Below are 22,840 nucleotides of genomic sequence, written 5' to 3' on the forward strand. Positions count from 1 at the left end.
AATTCAGTCAATCATTCAGACCGCTGCAAACTTTGTATGGAAATTTAAAATTCCAAAATATTTTACACCTCCCATAACTTTTTTTGATTGTTTTTGCTACCAGAAACAGCAATAAAAATTTAGGAAGCGATCCAATCAGTTCTGAATTAGCGCACAGGTTTCAATTTTGTATAAAAATTTGAATGGGGAAAACAAAATTTTTCATTCAAAAATCGCAATAGATGTACTGAAAGTTCCAAAAAATATAATTTTGGATGAATAATTCCCTTGATTTTTGCAGAACAATTCATGTGAACAAAGCCTTAACTTAACTTGTACCCCAGAAAAAATACTCGATGTTAAACGACTTTTTTTTTAATTTAAGCGTTTTTGACTGCTTTTTTGAAAGCTATGTACAAACGATGAGAATCAAAAATCTCAAAAAACTGTTTTGCATAGCCAGGAAATTTATTCATTTATATAGACCATTGCAAAAACATTTCATCAAATTATTAAAATCACAGAGAACAGACGTACAAGCTAGCCCACGAAACTTGTGTAAAATTTCCAACAATCGTTTTGAACCAATTTTTGTTTTTTGGCTGGGCCACCAGATGTCTCCAAACACACCTAAGAGAACTGTCAAAAAGTAACTGAGAAAAAAAAACAAAATTTTGGTCAGTTTTGAACAGGTCGCATGAACTCTTCGGCCTGTTTCAAGGAAATTGCTCGTTGAGTTTCGTAACATTTTAGTCCAGTTGCAAAATGGAAAAATATTTTAAAAGTTAATCGCTATTTCTTTCAAACAAGAAGTTCCAAATTTTAGACAATGGGATTCCCAAGTGATACTTGAAAGTCTTTATGATGTCTAGAGTCAGTTCTGATGAGTAAGACTGATCGTCAAAAATTTTCTTAATTGGCTGGATATAGCCGTTCGTCCTCTAATAACAACCGTTCAAGAAGTGCAAAATCTTATTGTAAAATTGTTAGTTATTTCGACTGCCTCAGTAGTACAAAAATAAAGGAATGAATAAAAGTTTATCACCGGCACTTTTTATACGGTATTACTTATTGAGTTTTTTCGGTGAATGAAACAATTTTTTTTTTAATTTACGTTACGTTTTGGGTTACTCTAGAAGACATCTGATGATGGGTGAAGAAAAGTAACCCGTATCATCACGTAAATTAAAAAAAAAAGTTGTTTCACTCACCGAAAAAGTCAATAAATAAAAACCGTATTAAATAAAGGAAGCAAAACCAGTCAAAAGTAACTATTATTGCATTTATCTAGCAATAAATTGAACCCGTCTATTTTAAAGCGAGATGAGTTTAATTACACTAGTTTACAGCATTTTTGAACTCAGAAAACTGAAGGTCATTTCCAATGTAAAATCGGGCACTGAATTTGAAAATGAAATTCAAAAAAATCTCAGTAGAACCGTTTTTGAGCTATGCTCCAAATATGAAATTTGGAAAAAATTAAAAAAGTTCTTGTACTTAGATTAAAATATCTCAGACGGCATAACATTAACTTGAAATCCCTTTTTTGCATATTGAAGGTGATTAAGTTTTCTATCGATCATCTGAACACTATTTTAGCGTTTGACCAACAGTATTGTTGATATTAGTGACTTTATGAGAAAAAAAATTATAAAAAACGCATTTTTTTAGAGAAAATTTTGTTTCAACGAAGGTTTTAGACTCGATGGTAGCATTTAAAAAATCTGATTTTCTTTTGCGCTTAAATGTCAATTTAAAACAAAGATTTCAAGTGGTAATTTATCAAAATCGGTTGAAAGTTGAAGAAGTTATGGCTACTTTACCATAACTGAAAATTTTGGAGTTTTTAATATTTTAACGAACCGCAGTACACTTATCATAGTATAGGAAGAATGAAACATGATAAATCTCACTCGCTCCAAGTCAAAATTACTTATTAGCTTACCAGAAGGTCACATGCCAAGTTTCAGGAAGATCTGACCATAGGGAGGGGTTGCTTAAGTCTAAAACGTGAATTAAATTTTGAGGTATTTTGCCCGGAAGGAACGAAAAATACTGGTTTTTCATCAATAACTTTTTTCATCCCTAGCTGATTGTTTTTTATGGTTGATTTTCTTAAAGCCTAAGTTGAGACAAATATTTCACCTGAAGACTGTAACTCGATTGGATTTGAAACAGAAAAGTTATTGCGGTGCAAAGATTGTATTTTGGTCAAAAATTGTCGTATAAAACGCAATGGGTAAAAAGTACTCATTGCGTGTTGGACAAAATTTGCGGCCTTTGAACCGCAATAACTTTTCTGTTTCAAATCCAATCGAGTTACAGTCTTCGGGTAAAATATTTGTCTCAATTTAGGCTTTAAGAAAATCAACCATAAAAAACAATCAGCTTGGGACGAAAAAAGTTATTGATGAAAAACCAGTATTTTTCGTTCCTTCCGGGCAAAATACCTCAAAATTTAATTCACGTTTGAGACTTAAGCAACCCCTTCCTATGGTCAGATCTTCCTGAAACTTGGCATGTGACCTTCTGATAAACTAATAAATAATTTTGACTTGGAGCGAGTGAGATTTATCATGTTTCATTCTTCCTATACTATGATAAGTGTACTGCGGTTTGTTAAATTATTAAAAACTCCAAAATTTTCAGTTATGGTAAAGTAGCCATAACTTCTTCAATTTTCAACCAATTTTGATAAATTACCACTTGAAATCGTTGTTTTAAATTGACATTCAAGCGCAAAAGAAAATCAGATTTTTTAAATGCTACCATCGAGTCTAAAACCTGCGTTAAAACAAAATTTTCTCTAAAAAAATGCGTTTTTTATAATTTTTTTTCTCATAAAGTCACTAATATCAACAATGCTAATGGTCAAACGCTTAAACAGTGTTCAGATGATCGATAGAAAACTTAATCACCTTCAATATGCAAAAGAGGGATTTCAAATTACTGTTATGCCGTCCGAGATATTTTAATCTAAGTACAAGAACTTTTTTAATTTTTTCGAAATTTCATATTTGGAGCAAAGCTCAAAAATGGTTCTACTGAGATTTTTTTGAATTTCATTTTCAAATTCAGCGCCCGATTTTACATTAAAAATGTTGGTCAGTTAATCAAGTTCACGATTTTTTTTAAATTTTGTAAACTAGTGTTATTAACGAGTTCATATGCGGTTACGCCTTTCCGAAGACCGAGCACTTGAAAATCTGATTTGTAACTTTTGAACGGCGCAATAAATGGCACTGTTTCAAGTCAATTTTCAACGTATTTTTTTGATGTCAACATTTGAAATTTTACACACTTTTTTGAAGATTTTTTGTTCGAGCTTGTACGTCTGTTCTCTGTGTTAAAAGCTCAAACAAGCAAAGTCTGCCAGTTTTAAATAATTTTCAATGGATTAAGATTTTTTATTTTCAAATGATTATAACTTTTTTTATGAAACGCTTAGCTGCTTGTCATGTTAGCAAAAATGAAGTGTTTAGGCAAGTGAACTGTATTTTTGGATCGGTGCATTGAAGGATGACACAACACTTCACTTAAAGGTTTTATCATTATTTTCTACTCTTAGATTACACCATTCAACTTAAAATTACTTGGAAGGTTAACTTTAAGATTACAGACGATATAACGCGCGCAGTTTTTGAATGGAACTGACTGGCATCGCAACGCGAAGCTCTTTTTATAAGCTTATCGAATATTTTGGAATATTCTTGGTAAGCTAGCTAGTACATTAGAAGGAAGATTCTGGAACCTTCCAAAAGAATAATTGAATCAAATGGAATGGAAATTCCAGAATATTCGATAGCACGTGGGTTATAAAACGATGGAAATTTCTAGAACGTTCTATTGTGAAGCTTTCTACAACATTCTTCAAGCTGATGATAATTGGCTTGAGCATGAAGCTTAAGAATATTTAGTAAAAACTCAAAATCAAAGACCAACATCAAGCTTATTTGAATTTTCTGGATGATTTAGTGTGCACTAAATTCTTTTTCCATACAAATTACCATACAAAATTAAAAACGTTGCGCTGAATCAGGAATCAACCAAATCATTCTAAATGGTGGTGACACAAAAGACATCGAAAAAACGTCTGGGCACAAAAATTTTTTTTCTGCAGCGGCCGAAGTACATATAGAAAAATAGGAAAAGAAATTTTGGCAAGATTGATAATAAGCCTTATACGGTAAGAAGGAAGTAATTAATCCATTTTCGAATTCCCTTTAATCCTTGCACCAATAGCAAGCAAGTTTACTGGGAAAAAAAATCGGTAAATCCAGCTGAATTTAAATTTAACTATCAGTAGTATGCTTTAAATGAGGTATTAAGAGTGAATTTTCAAATTTGTTTGTTTTTTTTTTTTTATTTTTGCCATGAAGGAAAAATCAACAATTTTGTTCAATCAGAGAATTGGAAATATATGCTACAATATTGTGATCTAGAATAAAATAAAATATTTAAAATCTCCCTACGCAAAGAAAAATATTCAGGAACTATAATTTATATAAGAAAAGGGGCCCAATGGGCATGATGGCCCGTAAGCCATACATACGTTAAAACTTTGTACAATTTTCAGATATCTTAAAAAAAGTGCTGACATTTTTTTACAGAAAAAAGACAACCCTATAAAAAACAAAAATTAGACTTACTTCTACCTAAATTATGCAATTTTAAATAAAAACTTCATTTTAAAGTAAAATTCTTAAGTAATTTTTCATTCATGTTTTGTACAATTAAAACCCTTTAAAATTCATGGGGGTTTTAAAATTTGATGAAAATCCTAATTTATCCCACTATTTTGTACATTGGGTCGAAATATGATTCTAGCTGTTCTTGTTTGTAATGAGAACGCGAAACCTACGGTTGAAGAAAATAATGTTCAGAGTTGCATTGCATCAGTTTAAAAAAACGAACAGAAACACATACACATGCTTGAAATTCCCTTCTAGTCAGAACTTTCCCCCGGGGGTTGTGCTGATGTGAATGTCCTTACTGAAGATTATGAAGCATGCTGAGAGCTACCCAGCAAAAAAAAGTATTGTGAAATTACATCAAATTCCTGCACATAACTTGAGTCGCAAATGTTACTTAATATTACATCGTCAGCATGTATCCGGCTGTTTGAAACCATCTGATATTTATTGTACCGCTGATGTAAAATGGGCCAAATTTCCTAAAAATGAAAAATTAGGAAATTATATTCAAAGCTATAGGTTTGCTTACATTTTTATTTAATTTTGGTAGTACTTACACGACAAACAAATACAGCTGAGGTCCGTAATCCGTTTTTAACTTTTTGAAATGAAGAAATTTGAACGTCAATTGAAGAAAACATTGACTACTTGATGCGATATCACACAGAAAGTTGTGATATTACACCACACGACGTATTCACATTGTGTACATCGTGTAGATGTTTTAATTCAACAGAAATCCCTAATACTACAACGTCTCCAAAAATTACATCGTCCATCGTTACATTTTTTTTTTTTTTTTTGCTGTGTACCAATGTTGTTTTTATTTAATATGTTTGCATTTCTCCAGGAAACTGAAAATGATTTTTATTCCAAATTGAGTCTCTTGAAAATAGGCTTAGTGAATTATGACTTAAAAGACCTTTTTTCAATGCAATCAACAATGGAAAATATCATCAAAAAAATTTATTTTCTGTTGGTTGATTTTTTTTAAATGTCTCTAAGCTACAGATCAAAAACCAAAATTCAAAAAATAAATATTATTTGTAATTTCAGTGAAAAAAGTTCGAATTTCAAATTTCCTATGTATTTATTGAACATATATTTTGAATGTGTAATGAAAATGGAGCCTAAAGTAAAAAATTATAATCTATATATATAAAAAGCAATTATCTATATATATATATATATTTTTTTTTGTTTGTTTGTCCTCTATAGACTCAGCCGTCTTAAGAGATAGAGATCTGAAATTTGGCATGGATACTCATTAGGACCAGGAATGATGAAAAATGTTATAGATTTTTGGATGACCCCCTCCGAAGGGGGTCGTCCATACAAAACAAATATTGTTTTCGCGTTATTGACGTTATTTTCCGTCGGATTGTGTTGAAAATTTGCACATGAGTGTTTTGAGAGACGAACAATCGATTACAGTTATCAAATTCAGGGTCAGGGGTCGGCCAAAGGGGTCGTCCATATCCACTGATTAATGTTTATGGGATATTGGATTTATTTTACATCGGATTGTTATGAAAATTTGCACATGAGTGTTTTGGGAGACGAGCAATCGGTTCCAGTTATCAAATTTAGGGTCAAGGGTCGGCCAAAGGGGTCGTCCATATTCACTGATTAATGTTTTTGCGATATTGGCGTTATTATACACCGGATTGTGTTTTGATGAAAATTAGCACATGAGTGTTTTGAGGGACGAACAATCGAAATCAAGTTTCGAATTGCGGATCAGAAGTCGGCTGAAGGAGTCGTCCATACCCAACTTTAATGTTTTTTCGATTTTGACGTTATTCTACATTGGATTGAGATGAAAATTTCCGCATAGGAGTTTTGAGGGACGCTCTTTTGCTTTCAGGTTTCAAATCTTGCCTCAGGGGTCGGCAAAAGGGGTTATTATCTGTTCACTATTTTTACGAAATTCTCTTGATTGAGCATAGAATTGTAATGGAAATTGGCACATGGGAGTTTAACAGAAAAGATAATTGATTTCAGGTGTCAAGTTTTGAATCGTGGTCAAAAAAAAGGCCGTCCATGTTAGTTGCTCACTGTTTTCGCGATATTGTCGTGATCATGCATCGGATTGAGATGAAAATGTTCAGATGAGGGTTATAAACTATGAGCAATTGACTCCAGGTAGCATGTTCCTTGTCAAGGGTCGGCGAAAGGGGCGTCTATATTCACTGATCACTGTTTTCAAGTTCCTGACGTAATTTTACATATAATTTGAAAAGAAAAAATGGCACAAGGGAGTTTTGAGGAACGTAAAATTGGTTTCAGTTATCGAATTTCGGGCCATGGGACAGAAAAAGAGGGTTTCATTGAAAGTTCAGTGTTTTGTGCAATAATTTTGCTGGAGGCAGTTAATTGTGAAGGTCAAGCAAAAGAGTCGTGCACATAAACAAATAGTAGGGGAGAGTGGGGTATCGTGGGCCATGGGGAAACGTGGGTCACTTTTAATATCTCAGATGTGTGTTGAGATAAAAATCTCAAACCAACTGTCATCGTCGTCGCTTTGCGTGAGCATATATTCCTATATGTTGTTGACTGAAATACGCATCATATGCTTCTTTTATTTATCAAGCTAAAAAAAGTTAGAAAAATTTACTTACATAATTAAAAAACACCCGCTAATTTCATCGATGGGGAAACTAAAGGGCATAACAAAAATATGCTCATACGCTTATGATCTTAGTTTTATCATGATCTTTCACGTGGAAAAGGAATTTTTGATGAAACATCAATAAGTCACACAAACGCAACCAATTTGCAAATTATAGCTTGTGGGGAATCGTGGGCCACACATCTTGAATCACCTATATTTTTATGTTTTTATACACATTTAGAACTTAAAATACGTTTTTCCTATCTGTAAAGTTTTCTTATGCCAAATGAAGAGTTTTGAAAAATATTTTGTCCATCCTATATAAGAAATTTTGCCAAAACGTTCGCGATCCAGGTTTTGGAATCTATGCGATCATACACAGCTCTCTTTTTTATTTCATCATCTGAAATTACTTTCGAATAACGAAATTAATTAGGAAATCACAGTTTTGGGTCAACTCATAAAATTTGCATGTTATTTGGTAAATTTGGATTTGGTGGCCCACGATTCCCCACCATTTTTCAAAATCCAAAAAATATTGCTTTTTTTAAAACAGTCAGAATTTGGGGGAAATAACTTATTAAAAATTTTAAAAAAATATCTTATGATACCTTGAAAATGTAGAAAACCATACCATTTTTTATTTTCATTTTATCTTTTATATTAAAGAAATTATGGAACAACGAAAAAAAGTGGCCTATGATTCCCCACTCTCCCATACATGTTTCTGCCATAATGTCTAGATTTTGCAATCGATCGAGAAGAAAACACTCTCACATAAATTTTAATAAAAAGCCAATCTACCGTTTAATTTGAATTTCAAGAAATAGTAATAGTAGCGACTTTAAACACTGTTTAATTTTTTCCCCAAAATTGTCGAAAGAATGTTTCGAATTCATTTTCTAAACTCATTTTGACGTACCAATGATTTAAAGCGAAACGAAGTTCGTACGGGTAGTAGGTAATAAAAACTATTTATTGTTAAAATCTATGCATATAAAAATGAATTTATGTCTGTTTATATGACTAAAGGGCAAACACAAAATTATTGCGACACATTCAACAGGGCATAACTTTTTTTACCATTGGGTAAAAATCAACCAAATTTTGCACACTTTCTCATTACATGCTGTCAAACTCGAAGTCGTGTTTTTCGAGTACTGGGCAATAATATAGCGGGAAAAGAGCAAGAATACATTCAAAGACGGGAAGAACATGTTAAGAAAATGGAAAAAAAACTGAGAAACTGGTACCGGATGACAATGTAAATACTTTGGTGGAGGACATCGAGCGAAAATGCGTTTAATTTTTCTTTTGATTTTTGAAGTAAAACTACCCTGAAATTTTGGTTTGATTCTAAACATTATAAGAAAATTGGCATGATATTTTCGGTGTCGCAATAATGTCGAGTTCGTCCTTTATCTGTCTGTCTTTCTGTTTCAAATAGAGTCGGGAATCACTGAACCGAATTGTGTGAAACTTGGTAGATGGGGATATTGAAAGCCAGGGAAGGTTTATCGTTTGAGACTCCTCCCTCTTACAGAGAGGAATAAGGAAGTGTCCCAAACAAAAAACAAATGTTTGCATAGCTCGAGAACCGATCAAGAAAATGGGGCACCAATTAGATATGAGAGGGTATTTGAGTAGATCGAACATTTCTGAGGTGGCTCTCTCCTTCCAGTGAGGAAATTGAAAGGGGGGGGGGGGGGGGGGGAAGGAGGCTTCCATAGAGATTTCTAAACAACTCTGGAATCAGTGGAAAAAGCCGAATCAAACTCGTCATCGGAGGATATTCAATGAATTGTAAAAAAATTGAATTGGAAAAAAAACATTGATTGTTTGAGATCTCTCCCTCCTTCCATTGGGAGGATGGGTAGAGGTGAGGAGCCTTCCATACAATTTTTTTTGACAGTTCGCGTACGAAGATATTTTGGTGAACTAAACGTTCCAAAGTTGGATTGAAGGCCTAACATTGGGGCTACAGAAAGCGGGAGGGGGCTCCCGGGGGCATTTTTGAATTTTTGAAGAAAAAATCGAGCAGATTGAACTGAATTTTTGACATGGGAGAATATTACATTACGAGAAAAGACTCTATGAATGTTTGCGACCCCTTCTTGATCCCTCATTGAGTGGAAAAATAGTAAGAGGGGAGGGGGAGCACAAAACTTTTTTTTTAATTCTCGAGAATTTAGTGATCTATTAGGGAGGAGGCTCTATACAATTTTTTGCATAAAGCTTGCTTCATTTAGAATTGGGATAAGCTTTAACTTATATTGTGGCGGTTCTATGAGCTCAACGTATGTATTTTTGACATTCCACAAATCAACTGTTGATTGTGAACAATCAACATGGAAGTCGAAAAAAGGGAAAAAGAATGTGTGCTCACTTATTTGGAAAATCCATTGTGGTCTGCATATAGGCTAGTTAAACAGCTGAAATTTTCCAGGGGTCCAGTGTGTTCCAAAAAATCTTAAGCAACCCAACTGCCCCCAGTTCCACCCTATTGAGAAATACTGGGCAATCATGAAGAGGAGAATCAAGGTAAAGAGAAAGGCTGTCAAATACATCAATCAGATGAAGACGTGGTGGAATAAAATAGCTAAAACGATGGACGAAGAAGGTATTCGTCGCCTATTGAGCCGTAATACTGGAAAAAATCGAGAATCCCTTCGAAACCGTGGCAAATTATTTTATCCATATTTTCCCTTAAAAGTATTAAGAAAACGCTCCATTTGTATGAAAAATGATCTTGAATTCTATAACAAATAACTGAAATACGAGTAATTGTTTTGTTCCAATCCAATCTAGAGCAGTGGATTTCAGGGGTTCTAGGGGGCGGTGAGCGCAACACTTTGATTTTTGGGGGGCGTTGGATGGTCTCAGGGGGGTGGTGGGTTAATTTTAAAATTCACATTTTCTCGAATTGCGAAACAACTCAGAATTGAAATGACAACGAGTACGTGTAACGCCCAATAATGAAACGACATTGAAGAACTCTGAAAACCAAATTATAGCCAGGTTAATTACAAAAAAATATATATAAGTTCACAGAGCTATGTGATTTAGCCTCTGCCGGCCCCAACACAGACAGATTTTATTTTGTTATGATAGATTTCGTATGAGATTTGTATATTAATCTTGTTTTGTAAGTTATTTTGGGCTATACAAAAAGCATAAATTTTGGATGGGAATGTTTGAAAGTAATGATTTGTTGAACTTTAATTCAATTTAATAAAAATTTAAACTCTGAAATTTCTTCTTGATTAAACATCAATAGTTATTCGATTTTTACCAAAATTGCCCGAATCCATTATTTGGGACCTGCGTAAAATTTTTAGACCCGTGAATACTGCTAAACTTAAAACAGTTTTCAAGTGAAGTCAACATTTTTAATAAGTAAAAGTTTGAAATCTTTTTTATCTTTAATTTTATTAAGACTTATCACATTTAGTGTTCATTTGAAGTTTTGGTCATAAAAACTTACTTTATCGAGAAAAAAACTATATGTACATCATACTTTTTATGCTATTTCATCGAGTTAACAGTAATTATTATGCGAACAATAATGGCAAATTTAATTGGAAAAGAATGCTTACCAAAGTTCAGATAGGAGTTAAATTATTGATCTTTTTTTTCAAATCGATGAATGTGTCCTGGGAATTTAATTTTTTTTTTAATTTCTTTCTCGAGGGTTAAAGCAATTCATTATTCTCGAAAATGAAGTTAATAATAAAAAATTTAATGTTCTGGCATCACGGAAATTACGTAACCAATGAACTGGGGTATTATTAACGCGCCAGCACTTAATTTTACTTCGAAAGTCCGGACTCCCGACTTTCGAAAGACTTGCGACAAAGAAAAGTGAAGTACTAGATTGTCGGAAGTCTGTGATTGTTGCCTTTGTAAAAAAATTATTAAAATTCACAATATTTTGCTGGAGTTTTGTTTCGATCCTCTGAAGTTAATTATAACACTGTTTATATGTGCTTCATCAAACCTTTCAAAATTATAATACAATACACTATCAAAAACTTACGGGTTTTCAGCAATCTCAATAAGCTTTAAAAAAAGATTTTTTTAATTAGCTCAGGAGGACGTTGATTTCGAAAATTTAGCAAAAGGGGCGGTGAGGGAAAAAAGTTTTAAAAACACTGATCTAGAGCAAGCTTATTCGATAGCTTTTTGAGCTAATGAAGCGAAATTTGGCATGGGAGAATATTTGGAAACAAGAAATTATTATTAACTTTAACTCCTCACTTAATTCAATTCGAAACTCAAGTTGCAGTATTCATGTAAAAGAGTTGATTTTTAATTTTACCGAAATTTAAATATGGCACAATTCACATAAACATTTAAATCATTATTGAAATATCCATAAGTTTAACAAAGTGTAGCAAAACACTTCGGGTCGGCTATAGTCCTCTATAAACGAGAAAAAATTTTAGCTTCAAAACTATTGTTGTGTATTTTTTCTTTTGATAATGATAAAAGTAGTGCCCTTTCACCATCGCGCAAGAATTACTTGTCATGGGTTTCATGTGAAAAATGCAGCTTTCCCCATTTGGGATTTGGAAAATGCTCAACTGCTAAACGTCCACCAAATGTATTGTGAAAATAAAAGGCTTCTTGAAGCAGCCTCAATGAAAAACTCTAGCGCAGGAAAGCACATTTTAGCATTGAAATCGTTCAAATTGTTTGCCAAAGAATTTAACCCTTACTGTGACCTTAAACGAATCGATTCATTTACCACTTTTGATTTGAATTGATGTTCGGTCGATTTCTGATTCCGTTAAATAACTATGATGTCTTACTAACTGGTCTCCTCAAAGCAACTTTTCAGGTTTTATTGATATTGGAGCTGAAAACATGTTATCTCAATTTACAACCTTGTGAAATAGAACCAAACGCTAGATGTTTTTCATTTTGGTAGAAGAAATCCTCGCTGCAGTCTTGAGGACAATTGTTGATGGATTAATCTCGGTTCCAATTGATTAGAATGAATCCATGAACCAAACGTCAACCGAAAGAAACGTTCCATTCAATTTTTGTTTTCTTCACCAAACAAACAACAGCCCAAAGATTCCGACCTTCCTCAACCGAGATCGATCCACGCGTGGACCTTGTCATTAACATTTATTTAGTCGTTCGAATGCACACACTAATCCAGCCTCCCGCGCCCTGAGAAGGTGGTCCACTTTAGATCTGAAACTCGTTATCACTGAACCATATTTGCTGTTGATTTTACCCGGTCAGGGCACAACCGTAAACAGTTGAAGATCGTTGTTGCCGCAAAAGCTGTCTGGGTCTATTACGCGATCACCTTCCTTCACACGCCTCGTCAATGAGCAATGTGTAAAAATATGCTTTCGAATGACGAAGAGCGAAAAAAAAACTAAACCGAACTGATATTGCAACACTTGACAGTTTGCGGCGATCGCGTGCACCTTTTACATTCGATTGCTCGAGAGTGGAGTAGCCGCGCCAAAATCTCCAACTTACTACCGTATATTTCCCGCGTCCAAACCGATTCGTGGTCGAGGCAAAACTGGCTGGCTGGTCCGGCTTCTCAAAACAAACTTGTGCCGCACCCGGGGAGTTGACTTGGGGTTCGTTGTTTATGGTGAGCGAGAGTAGCGAGTTGTGTTTAGTAACTCCGACAACCAACATGGATAGGTACTCCACAACAAATTTCTTCACCTATAATCGAGTGATCGCGAAGGTTCTTTGATGGGTTTAGCTAACCCATCAATGAAAAAAAAAACTGAATGCCGGTGAGAGACGTCTGTTGTTTTCATTGACTCCGACAGCTGTTCGGCGATCTGCATAGAGCCTTGCAGAAATAACTTCCTCATTCTCAATTTTTCAGAATGCACCGAATGCAACGGACTGCAGCTTGCTAGCGAAGAGTTCATTTCTCTGTTGGGGCGACCTTACATAAGACACAGAGTCGACGATATCGAAGATTTGAATACCAAATTGATAACGTGAATTGGTAATGATTTTATCTTTAGCTAAGTATCCAAAAACTAAAGTTTTATAAAACCACATTTTTATCTTTAAATAAAATAACTACCTTATAATTTAAATTTAAACGAAAAGAAATAGCACAGGAAAAAGCAATTCGGTGCTTTTTTTTTGTATCATGAATTCAAAACTTTCGTTAGATATGGTCTGTCATGGCTAGTTGAAATTTTAAAATTGAGCTTAGCGTTGAGAAAAGAAAATTTCTTCTAAGAAACATGAAGTTTCGCTTAGATCCAATGTTGGGGCTTCGTATGAAAAAATGTATCGTCAAACTGTGGATCATAAAATTGCGGGGTTAGATGCAACGCTTTTATGTCACAGTGCATTTGCTATTTTTAATTTAATATGATGTAATCTAGTTAAAATATAATGATTGCAAAATTTCAATTGTAGGAGAGAATAGGGAAAACTTGATCCCCTTTTCTTATTTTCATCATAACTTTTTGGGAAAATTTTGGTACTTACCGTCTTTTGCATTTTCTGACAGCGTGTAATTTCAAATTTATATGCTCCAAAAAAAAGAACGATAAATGAACTGATAGATAAACTAGAAGCATTTTCGTGAGACTAAAAAAATAGTGATATTTTTAAGTTGCAGGAGACTTGATCCTTTACTAAAGGAGACATTTTTGGGTCCCCTTACGGTTTTGCTTAACTACCGGTTTTGCCGTCAAATACTTTTCGATTAGGCGAAGTTCTGGTGTGTTGGGAGGGTTTTTATCCTTGGGCACAACCTGAATGTTGTTAGCGGTATACCTAATCCGGCCAAAACAGCACATGACATGTTCCTTCAGGAAAGACAGCAAACGCTTTTGAAGACACTCTTTTACGTAAATTACCTGGTTGACGGCCCCGGCTTCAACAAAAATGTCACTTTACAAGCCTCAGGTACAGAAAGCTTTCCAAACGAGATATTTTGTTGGCAAACTTTAAATGTTTAATATGCTTGAACATGTCTGCCACCTTTCCCCTACCGGTTGCTGTATAAAACTCTTGCCCCCGAAGCTGTTTGGAGTCTGCTTTGGCGTAGGTTTCGTCGTCCATTACCACGCAATCAAAATTTGTCAACAATGTCGTATACAGCTTCCGAAATCTTATTTTGCCGTAAAGTTTTGCTTTTCATTGCGATAAGCAGTGGTACTACCTTCTTATTAATCGATAGTCCGGACTCCGGATCGTTTTTAAGCTTTATGCGCGATTTTAGACGATATTCCCAACTTATTGGCGACATCTTCATCTGTGGTCGGCATCTATTCTAGCTAAACAGATGAAATTGCCCAGAATCACCGTATATTCCTATTTGTCGCTTATAGTGTTCGTGATATTATGCTGTTTGTTTCAACTAAACTTTTCAGTTTCGCGACAATTAACCTCAAAAACGACCTTGTGTGTCGACCTCGACCCTGCCTGCTCGTTTTTTTTGTACTGAGAGTTTTTGAAGTTAATTGTCCCGTTGCATCTGTACACGCTCAGTAAGTGTGCGTAAGAAATGTCATATGGCGCGTTATCAAACGGTATAAGGAAACATTGATGACTATTCGCCTCAAGTCAATCATCCAAATGGAATTGTCGACCGGAAACTGCGTGGTAAGATTTTGAACACGATTAAGAGGAATTCCAATCTGTCGGATCGTGATTTGGCCCCAAAATTTGGTGCTGCTCATAGTACCATGAGGAGAATTCGACTCCGGGAAGAAATCAAGCCGTATCATGCTAGCAAACAGCCAAATCGGACCCTAAAACAGAAAAGTGTGACCAAAATGCGTGCTCGGAAGCTAAACCACCAACAGGAGCTGATCAAGTTCAACTGGTGTCTTCTGATGGACGGTGAAACCTATGTCAAGGCTGACTTCGGACAAATCCCAGGTCAAAAATTTTACTTGGCAACGGCTTGAGGGAATGCTTCTGTTACTTCAAAAACTAATTTTGCCATTCATTCGATCTCACGACCATCCCGTAATGTTTTGGCTAGATTTGGCAACTAGTCATTGCAGCAAAGTCGTTCAAGAATGGTATTTAGAGAAAAGGGCCAAGTTTGTTGCGAAAAACCTTAACCCACCTAACTGCCCCCAGTCCCGCCATATTGAGAAATATTAGACAAGCAGGAAGAGAAGAGTCAAGGCAAAGGGAAAGGATGTCAAAGACATGAACAAACGATGAACGAAGAAGGTGTGCGCCGCCAAATAAAGGGTGTCCACGATGAAATTGCCACCCTATGAAATTGCTTTTTTCACACCGTTGGGTAGAATTAAATGAAAGTTGAGTGGATTAAATTCATAGTGCATTGTTTACATCCTGCAAGTTTTTTAATCCTGTGATCAAAGCTCGCGGAAATGGAGTCGAAAGAACAGCTCATACGTGATAAAATCTTCATCACGAGAACAATGATCTCTCGCATCGTTCTATCGCTAAAATGTTGGGAATCGCGAATTCCACGGTGTCGCGAGTGATTAAGCGGTTCCTCGGAACGACTGACCACCACCGATCGGAAGCCCAAAAGTGAAGGAAAGTGTTCCGTACAACACCAAAAATCACAACCGCGTAGTTGGGGCCTTCAACCGAAACCCGAACGCCTCCGCGATGTGGCTAAGAAGCTGCACCTAAGCCGAAGTATTGTCCAGAAGGAAAAAAAAAACTAAGGCTGGGCTTCGAACGTTTAAGGTACAAAGGCCCCTAATCGCAACGAGAAACAGAACAAGTCCGCCAAAAGCCGTGCCAGGAAGTTGTAACTCAACATGCTGACGAAAGTTGAATGATGCATCATGGACGACGAAACATATGTGGAAGCCGGCTTTAAACAGATCCCCGGCAACCTGTTTTTGACGGCCAAGGATAAGTTCAGCGTTCCTGAGCATGTCCGTACTCAGAAGATGTCCAAATTTGCGAATAAATTCCTGGTTTGGCAAGCCATCTGTACGTGCGGGAAGCGGAGTGCACAAGGGATTGAAATCAAGAGAGAATTCTTTGCATTTGGAGTAGTAATGATCAAAATTCCACAACTGCTTCACAAATTGCAACAATTTGCAACAACCCAGTAAGTGCGTCCTCTCACAAATCGACAGAGAATGCACAAAATTGAGCACTGGGTATCCCGATTCAGGATAAAACGGTTATATTTCGGCGACACTCGCGCGCGCCGAGGCCGATATTTCTTCTTATTCAACTTAGAAGCATTTTTCTGAAGAACTTAACTGGGCCGACATACGACGGCCAGGGTTGCCAATATTTTGTTTTTCAAAAATCAGGGAACTGGTAAAACAAAAATCAGGGAACGATAAAGTAACGGAAATTTCGCTAAAAGTGATGACCTTTTTTTGTCACCGATCCTCATTTTCTCTCTCATATGTGTTGTGAGCCTACTTGGTTGAATAATTGTACTGAATCAAAGCATCAAAGCAATCGAAAGATTCCCTTTAATTCTTTTTTTTTAAATAAGAATTCAAGAGATCGATCTTTCGATTGCTTTGATTCGGCCACATTTCCACTTTTTCACTTTAGCAATTGTACCTAATCCAGTTCTTTACTACCCATTTGCATCACATTCGCAAAAATCAGGCATATTTTCAAAAACCAGGGAAATTCATTGGCTATCAGGTTGTCAGGTAGAGCCTCCCTCGAAAAATAAGGCAATACCTAAAAAATCAGGCACATTGGCATCTCTGGCGACGGCTGCTTGTTTGATATTATTTATATTATTTCCTCACCGGGTTACTCGTTTCGAATAAACTATGTGCAAGCAAAGCATTGTCAGTTCCAGACGTACCCTCGTGTGGTGCGTTGTGGTTTTCTGAAAACTTCGGATTAGATCAGTAAATACAAATTTAGTTGTTTTTCTATATGTATTTATTTTTGTACGCTGCGGGAAAAAAACTATGAATCATACAAACGTAAGAACGGTAACGGTTTCTGAAAGAGTTTATCCAGTAAAGCATTAATTTGGAAAATTGCGTTTTTTATGCCCTTAATCAAATCAACACCACTGTAACGGAAATCATTCGGCAAGCGTCGGCAGATCTGAGCCTAACATACACACGTCACGATAGAAACATACGAGCACAATTCGGATCGTGCTCTCTTGGGGTGGGTCTAAGCATTTCTACTCAGATTTCGTAGCACTCACCCGAGACAAGCATATGGTATGTTCCTCTCTACCGATAAGATGATGCAAAATTGCTAAAGAAATCGATACGATTTCTCTGGCGATTTGAGTTTTCTCTCTGCCGATTAATGTTTACTGGGAATTAGCACATTTTCACTCTCTCTGAGCACTGGTTTCTTACATTTTTCTCGAATTTTCTACCTTCATTTAAGTTCCCCGGGAGTGCATCTTTCGTGACCCAGGACACGATGGACGGAGAGGTGTACAAGAAAGAGTGCCTCCAGAAGCGGCTGCGAAGTAGTTCCACCTCCCCGTGGTGCAGAGTGGAAACGTGTCTGCAAGTCCGGCGTATTGCAGATGTACGGCCAAGAGAACTACACCAAACCCACTAGAGGCTGTCGACGGGTCTGCCAAACCCGCGCGGAAGAAGTGGTGCACCCGGGTACATAGGTACCAGTACTTGGGTGTGTGCGTGATGGTCCAACACGCTTTCGGGGGGTCATGGCCCTGATATGCGGGCGTGACCGGAGGGAGAGCGGTCGCCAACTCGTTTTGCGCTTCGGTTGGTATAGACCCGATTCGCAAAATGAGTAGATGCGCAAAGTGGTGGGCTAATGGTGTGTTTACACGTCAGTGTCCGAGAGGCACATTTTGCCGGAGGTGTCAGGGTTCGACACGCGTTTCGGGAATTGATGCGCCTGAACCGCGAGTGTAACCTGATGAGGGCGTTCTATAGCTCGATCTGCGCTTCGGGTGATCAAGCGCCCGACTTGAAGATCGGGTAGTTGCGCTGAGTGGTGACTTAAGTCAACACTATTTGAGAGTTCGGAGGAGTCTGAGTCCTACACGTGGCTTAGGGGGCTTACCCCTCCTACCCGCGTGTTTGAACAGAGAAAGTGCCGTCGACAACCCGCTTTGTGTTTCTGGATCTTGACTGGATTCACAAAGTTAGTAGTTGTGCTGCGTGGGGACCTCATTCACACGATGAGATGTCGGGTCCTAACTCGTCAGAGGAGGAGTTGCGCATCGAGTTGTGTTAGAATGAGGTTTTGCTGATAGAGGATTCGGAAACGAGTATTGCCTTGGAGCGCACTAGCGCGAATTGACCTCCCACTATTGAAGTAAAGTGTGTCAAACAGTTCGAGGTGGGAACAAAGGTCACTGGCCCCAGGTGGACTTTATGGCGTAGGGGGTACAGTGTTCCTTAGCATTGTATCATGAGTCGTCCAATTGCACCCATGGACCCAGAGTAGTAAACTGGGGGGACGCGGTGGCTCTCCGCGCCTTGGAATGCAATCCGTAAAATGGATTTACCACCTGGGTTAACAACTAATAAAAAAAAAAGAAGCGGCTGCTTCCTCTACAACGTCCCAACAATCTTCTGATCGAATTTGGCCTCAAGCCACTACTCCAAGGATGTGCTGAAGTGGTAGGGGAGGAGCGGGCTATATGCGCCTATTAAGCAGAACACTGATTTAATCTAATATCACATGGAATATGTGTACAAAAACTATATACACGTGTGTAGGCATCTGTTTTCTATACATTGGAGTAATTTTTATGATAAAATTTTCTGCTGTTTCCAAGAAAATGATTTTATTATAAGTGTTTTCTAAAATGCCGAACCTCAAACCGTGCGGGCTAAATGCGCCTATTTATGTTTTGAACAAAATTTCCGTTTTTGGGCAATATTTTCGTATAATTTAATTGAAACTGCAAGAAAGTAATAATTTCCGTACGACAAAGCTGGAGTTTCATGAAAATCTATGTATATTATAATTTTTTTTCCTCCTCAAAAAACTTGATCGGTATGGTATAAGGGGTGTTGCTAATACCATCATTAAAAGCTACCTTACAGGTCGGGAACAATTCGTTTCTATCGACCAAACAGAAAGCTCTTTGGAACCACTTGATGTGGGTGTACCACAAGGCAGTAATATTGGGCCATTGTTATTCTTATTATACATCAATGATTTAAGCAATCTACCTTTACACGGCATTCCCAGACTGTTTGCGGATGACACTGCTTTGTTTTATCCTGGAATTTGCCCAAAGATTATAGTTGAACAAATGGAAAAAGACTTAGAAATTCTTCACAAATACTTCAACAGCAACCTTCTAACTCTTAACTTATCGAAAACCAAGTACATGATCTTTCGCTCGTCCAGAAGAGTTATCACCAGCAGTTATCACCTTTTTTTCGCAAATTCTACAATTGAAAAAGTTGACAACTTTAAATACTTGGGTTTGACACTGGATGAAACACTTTCCTGGAGTCCTCATATAAACAACATAATCACAAAAACATCGTCCTTGAGTGGCATTCTTTGGAGAGTCAGGAATTTTGTACCGCGCCATGTTCTAATGAAATTTTACTTTGCATTCATTCATTCCCAGTTTAACTACCTTATAGCAGTGTGGGGGAGGGCATCTTTGTCCCTTCTTGCCCGGTTGCAGACGTTACAGAATCGTTGTATGAAAACTATCTTCAAACTACCTTTCCTCTATCCAACTTCATTACTTTATTCAAGTACATCTCATAATGTTTTGCCATTATCTAAACTGTGCAGCTTGCAAACATTAATGTACGTGTTCGATAATTTTAACTCCACAGATAATAACCGTAATTTATTGTTTAGCTCAGGTACTCGCTCTCGAATTACTCGTCAGTCTAATCATTTGCTTCAAAGTCGCTGTTCAACATCTTTCGGTCAACGCAGAATCTCCTACATTGGACCATTATCTTACAACAGTCTTCCAGAAGTCTTTAAAAGCACTAACAACCGTAACTCTTTCAAAACCCAACTCATTCGTCACCTCAAAGGAATGCTCTAGTCAATAACCAAATCACCTTGCCAGTTTTTTTTTTTGTGTATTAGTCAATAATTTTATTTTTAATCTGTTAATTTTAATTTAGTAGTAAAACATTTAGTAGTAAAACTTTTTTTTTTTTTTCTTTTGTAAAGCATTAGTTTAATAGATTCTTGTTTAATTTTTGTTGTTTTGTTAAATAAAATGGATCTCTTAAAAGGAAATCATTTTCCACTGAGATTCATGTTAAATTTAGTTTATCGTATCGTACCCTTTCCCCGCATAATGTAAATATTTTTTTTAAGTTCTCAGCATGAGTAAATTTTGCTCGCGTTAAGTTGTTGTTGATAATTGTTTTTTGCTGTCAGGCATGCTGAGAACAGAAAGCGTCCATTACCAGGGAGCTCAAACGAGCCTCTTGGTATGGGGGAGTGTGGTGGGCCGCTTTACAAAATTTAAAAAAAAAAAAAAAAAACAAAAGTTAGGGTTGCCATACTATGGAGGCAGTTCATCCATTAGAAAAACTTTATCAAATCTGTTTTAAGATCGTCAATTCTCTCTTAAGATGTTATTCAGAGCTTAGATTTGAAGGTTCAATGATAAAAATCATTTATTTATTCTATTTAACCTGTTATTTTACGATGGAGGCATTTTACAAACATGATGGGGGCAATCAAAAACACTCTATTATTCCACTATATAATTATTATTAAACCCCCACAAAAGCTGAAATATGTTTAATTCCTTAAGTTCATTTGAGTAAGAAACAAAAACCATCCTAGTTTTTGATTTAAGCTTCTTTACGTATAATTTTTAAAAGTCGAAATATTACATCAAAATGTATCAAAACCTTGTATGATTTTTAAAAAATTTTTGAGTTGGTAAATTCATAAAATTCTTTCTTGCCTTATGTTCTAAGGATATCACCCTCAAAATGCATAAGTCAGATAAGCTGTCTAGTCAGCCATTTCATCAAACAACCGTAGGGTCATTTAACCCGATAGGCCCATTTAGGAAACCTTTCCCCTATGCGGACAATAAGGTCAATTTCGTGCTGAAAATGTACAACCCTCCCAACACTCCGGAGCTCCGTCCCATCGAGAAGTACTGGGCGATTATGAAGCAGCACCTTCTTAAACGACGGTAGTGAAGACAGTCGAGAAACTGAAGAAAGTATGGGTTTACATGCAAAAAACGGTCGATTCACAGGTTGTGCAGAATCTTATGGCCGAGGTTAAGGCCAAGGTGCGGGCATTTGCCTATGGACTGTAAATAAAGTACGAGTAAAGTGGTATAATTAAATGTAATAGTTACATTTTCGTAGGTGATGGAAAGAATTAGAGAAACATGAGCTATCAAAGAACGAAAGAACATAAGCCGTAAATATCATGAATTTTTCGAAAAAGATACAACGGCTCACCGGCAGGACAGTTGTATCTTTTTCGAAACGTTTCACCGAATTTATTTTTTATTTCAAACTGCCACAAAATTGTAATGATATTTGAAATCGTTTTGTTGTTTTGTGTTAGTGGTTTATAATTATGCATTTGCCTAAAAGTGATAAATATTAATCCTAATTTCTTTAGCTTGTTCCCTCATGTTCTCTTTACTTAAATAATTTACATTGTAGATCTCTTATGGTGTGAGATTTAATGATTTCAAAACTATATATTTGCATTTCAATCCGCTGTTCAATTAGTCAGTGTTTAAAAGTTAATTGAGTACGGAATAAAATTATTAAAATTAGGTGTCTGGTCCTTTTTGAATGATATAGCTATTCCACCAAAAACAATAATAATCTTATTCTTATCAAACGATTCAAAGTGAAACTATTCTAATGCATTCGTGTTTTAATTCTCTGATAATTCGAACAATGTGAAACGGTTAACGTGTGGATTGCTAACAAATTGCACCTTAATAACTACTCTCAACTCAAACGATTTACAAGGTAGGTTGGTACGGTAACTCGCGTTTCGATGAGAATCGTGATGACCGTTACAAGTGATGTTCCAAGCTTTCAATGAAGATGAATGAAACCGAATTGCGCGATAATCCGACGATCTCACCTATGCGTATGGATGCTATGGATGTGGGCAGCTCGAACGGTATTGTTCATTGAATTATGCATAGATTTCACTGTTCGCAATCGTAAACATTCCCCAAGATAACCGTTTTTTCGTGGGAACCGAACCCTTCAACCTTTTTCGTTATTCATTCAAACTTCCGAGTTGCGATTCAATAACACTAGTTCATGTTTTCGTTTGGCGAACATTTAATAACAACTGGGCTCGATAAGAAACCTCCAATAATTGTAAATCATTTTTGCCTTGATCTCTATCGCTTTGGTTGACGGGTGGCTTTAAACATGACACTACACTACTACCCAGGAGGTTTTCACTTGAGCAGTTAAATAGTGTCATACTCGACTGCATACTTGTAGCTCTACCTTCTCGTACTTGAACCTTAAAGTGGGCATTGGGTATCTGTAATTTGCATACTTACTGTTGGCGCCATACTAGTGGCTATTTAAATGGAATTCTTTGAAGCAATTCAAATGGATTGGAAAACTTAGTTCAAAAAATGAAATAGGTTTTATTGAAAATAGGATTAAAAAATTAG

At 36.3% G+C, this 22,840-nt stretch overlaps 1 protein-coding gene across 5 annotated transcripts in view; it reads right to left on the bottom strand.

Annotated features, from left to right (window-relative positions):
• LOC129746581 (phospholipase A1 member A) overlaps positions 1–12,826 on the bottom strand; it is a 112,261-nt gene extending 99,435 nt beyond the window's left edge. The window contains exon 1 of one of the 5 annotated variants that reach the window (XM_055740308.1): positions 12,787–12,826. The gene's annotated coding sequence lies outside the window, so the exon portion shown is untranslated. The other 4 variants (XM_055740311.1, XM_055740307.1, XM_055740309.1 and 1 more) reach the window with 4 other exon arrangements.
• Between the last annotated feature and the right edge of the window lie 10,014 nt (positions 12,827–22,840).

Source organism: Uranotaenia lowii, chromosome 2 (assembly GCF_029784155.1).
Source record: "Uranotaenia lowii strain MFRU-FL chromosome 2, ASM2978415v1, whole genome shotgun sequence".
NCBI classification, from domain to species: domain Eukaryota; kingdom Metazoa; phylum Arthropoda; class Insecta; order Diptera; family Culicidae; genus Uranotaenia; species Uranotaenia lowii.